A 4,108-nucleotide genomic window follows, 5' to 3' on the forward strand; every position below is an offset into this window, starting at 1 on the left:
TGAGGGTCATGCATACCATCTCCTCTGATGCCTTCTCTCATTTCTGCGTTCATCATACCTTAGCTCCAACTCCCAACATGATCCGCTCAGTTTCCGTCGCCATTGATTGTAGTAGCCTACACCAACAGGTGGCTAAACTCATAACAGTGGCGTAGAAACTCAACACAGCGGACCATAAAAACCCCATCACCAACTAGCATTTTGGCGGCGTAATTGCACAACCACACAAGTATAAATGTTCACAATATAATGGCTACATGCATAGCCTCGATGCAGAAGTATAAAGCGGCCTTCCAGCTGGTGTAATTCCATCTCATCTTAACACATTGCAACTCAACACGTCTTTCTGACCTCCCTACCTTGTCTGTGGCTCTCAGGTCCAGGCCCACTGGTTTCTACCGAGGGGTAAATCTAAAAACAGGTCACAAATAAAAATATAACAAAATATAGTTATTTTCAGTTATTTACTGCAGCAAAACAGAGCGTGTAGGATTAAAAAAAAGCAAACTACTATGTGTGTGTGTTCATGGTAATGAAGGCAAATTTCACGCAGTGAAACTATGTGGCTAAGTGATGTGTTTTTAAAAGCAAGACAAACAAACAAAACAGAAGTAATCATGTCTGTACTACAGTTGATATTCTTGCTGATATGTGCTGTCATCATTATTTTTGCATGAGCCACGTCTCTAGACACTGCACCACTCTTGCTGATTGTAGCAACAATTGTGTATATCTGCACTTATACTACACATACTGAATAGCTCCTTCCAGACATGATGCCAAAGCAGAGATCACAGATAGAAGCCTTTCCGATTGAATTAGTATTAGTAAGAGCACTCCTTCCAGGTAATAACATTTCAAGTGTCTGGTGAGCATCATTTTCCCCAGAACTGAGAATCCGGTCACTGACAGGGATGAGTCCATTTGAAATACTGAAGGTCTGAAGTAGATTCGCAAACACAAGTTTATACTTTGTTGCGCTACATGTCTAATATTGCACATTGCTTTCAATTTTCTTTTGGCCACAGTCTGCTGTGGAAATTTCACAGGAAAGTGGTCAATAGAAGAATCCTGTTGGAATGAGTGGACTTTTATGATCATATGAAAGAAACATCTAAAGTGAATTGTAAAGTGAAAAAATGCAAACATAACTAAATTGGTGCACAAAAAAAAATCTTTAAATTGTGCTGAATGTCCTTTAGATGCCCTTTAGCTACAGAAGCAGGACATCTAAAAATATCTCCTCTCCATGCTTTGTTAACATCCTTTAAGGAGTCGAGCTGGTCTAGCTCACAGGAAGCACAGAAGTGACTGGATGATGAATATCAGAGTAAATCAATACCAGTGTCAAAGCAAGACTTAGGAGGAATCACCACGGTCACAGACCAAATCTTGTCATTTTCCTCTGGAGATTATCATCCTCTTCTCCAAACAACTGGTTCAATGAAGTGAGGTATTGCCGCAGATATGTATGCCTCACTGGGTTGGGATTTTTTAGCTATTAACAAGAAACAAAGCAAACGCATCAAAATGGACAGTTTAGTCTTTTATACTAGACAGAGGGAGAAATGGGAGGTCGGTCCATTGTGTGTTTCAATGCACTCTGCTTTATTATTATTATTACTTTTGTATTAGTGGAGAAACTTGTTGTGCAGTACATTTTAGCACATTCACCAAAACAGTTAGCAATTTTTAATTAAATACTGTAATAGTTTCATTCCTCACAAAAAATGCACATGAAGACAGATGTCTTGAATGAAACTACTACTAAGAGTCTACTGCCATGCCAGTGGCTCTGATTTAAGCCAAATGCTAACCTCAAAATGCTAACAGCATCCATCATGCAAACATGTCCAATGACAATGTTAACATAATGATGCCACAACAGATGTCTACTCACCCCTGTGGTCACAAATTGTTATGAAGCCACTCCTGATATCTAAGTTTCTTTCATAACAAAATTGACACTATACAATCCCAGATCTCACCTCCCTCCTACGATTCGCTAAGAGTTAAACTCATCAACTCTCTCCTCTTTGACTTGATTATCTCCCATATGAGTCTTAGCACATGTCCCTCAGACACTGTTCCCTCACGACAGCTTAAGAAAGTGCTGGACATTACTGGGCCTAGTATTTTATCAACTCATCTCCTTCTTGGACAAATTCCGCATCGTCTGCTGTCATGAGGGGGACAAATGATTTGTTCTTTGTCTCTAGACTGTTGGACCATCTTGAGTGTGCTGTTTGTATTGAGAGACAGACCCTTTAATGATTTTCCTCATATTTCCAAGGCAGATCACCCTCTCTTAGAGCTGATAATGTGTTCCCTTCCTCTGCTCCCATCTCCTGTAGAGTACCACAAGGCTCCATTTTAGGCCCTATTTTATTTTCCCTATTTATGGCTCCTTTGATGTCCATTTTCCCCTGCCATTGTTACGTTGATGAACTTTAACCTGCTGAAGATATAAAAGTTTGGATGGCAAAAAACACTACAGCTAAACCAATTTAAGATTTCTGGTTTAATATATGATAAACAAATCAATTGTGAGCGCTAGCTTCTTCCATCCTAGATCACTTGGATATAGACATCATAGTTCATGCTTTTATTTCTTTCCTTCTTGACTACTGCAATTGTCCCCATGGAGCAGGAATCAGTCAGACATCCTTTTCATTAGTCGGGTAATCGCAGAAAAAAACAAAAAAACAATGAAAACCTTAAACTCCATTCGGAGCTGCCCCATGGCACCGAAAACTTTTTATTTTTGCAACTGGGACCTTCAATCTTTAGACACAGGCATCACGCTTCGCACCGTATGCATGGAGCTCGGAGTACCGGATAGATGTTGGAGTTTGTTACATCACTAGCATAGGATGTTTGCTCGCCGGGAGGAAGAGGTTTTCAGGCCGGGGGCGAGACAGCAGGGATGCTTCTGCAGGAAAGAGAGCAACAGAACCAGGCTCAGCAGCCTCCCAGTGAACACAGACCGGGACCAAACACAGCTTCTGAGACCGAGGGAAGCCTGTTTGACGACAGGAAATACAGTACCGAGGGGACTTACCGAGGCTCTAACTCCAGAACATGACAAAGACACCACAGGTTCAAGGACAGGAGTAAAATTGGAAGTTATTTATTCCCGTGTTTTGAACAACAAGACTTGTGTGATGGTAAACTGTGTTGAAATTTATTAACAAAATGTTCAGTCTCCTTACATTCAGAATGGCTTGGTGCCCATCTGTAATGTAGCACAATGTTAACAACATGGCTTTGGTTATGCTGAAGAATGCGGGCTTATTTTATTTTCACCATCTTCAGGCGGTTTTCATTCGCCTGTTCAGCTCAATGTAATCCTTCTTCTCGGTCTCTGCTGTAAATAGTGATTGAGCCACAGCTTGGCGGCTCTCATCCTGCCGCTGTTTGGGAGTCTATGCAAGTGTGCATTACTTTTAATTCACATGTAGTTCCCAACTGGTAATTCTAGTGTTTTCATGCACTTTGCAGATGCTTGTAAGCCAGGCTGTGCATCACGGTGGGTGGCCTGTTCCACATTTCCAGACTCCAATCCCCGGCGCAGCTGCTGTCTCTTTGGTGATGTACTGTCTGTACGTTGATGTTTTCTGACTGCATTTCTACTCTACAGTCGTTGAGTTGTTTTTCTTCTGTTGTACTGCAATTAGTTTGGCTCTGCGGCTCTATCTGGGCTCGCTGTAGAGAGTGAACTAAAGTTATCCATCTGAGACACTAGGGATGCTACTGGATGTCTATTAAACATATAGATAGAGAGTACTTATTTCAATTTATGCCTCAGGCTTTGTTCATTGTTTCTTTTGAGCTTGTGTATTGATTTGGAAGATTTACTATTAGGTTTTTCTTATTGTATTTTTTTTTTCTTTTTGTTTAGTTTTCCTTGGTTCTCTATCAGACAACTGTGTGTGTGCATGGATGTGTGTGCGTGTCTTCAGTGTGTATTTGTGAGTCACAGTTGACCACTGTGATGCACTTACTTGGTCTGGGTAAACACGGCAGTGTTAGAGCAGCTGGAGTGTATGTTGGTGTGCTCCCGGCTGGAACAGGTAAGCAGCCTCTGTGAAGCTGTTAATGTTTGCTC

Source organism: Micropterus salmoides, unplaced genomic scaffold, assembly GCF_014851395.1.
Source record: "Micropterus salmoides isolate LMB-PRFRI ecotype aquatic unplaced genomic scaffold, ASM1485139v1 Ms_hic_scaffold_15, whole genome shotgun sequence".
Taxonomy (NCBI): Eukaryota; Metazoa; Chordata; class Actinopteri; order Centrarchiformes; family Centrarchidae; genus Micropterus; species Micropterus salmoides.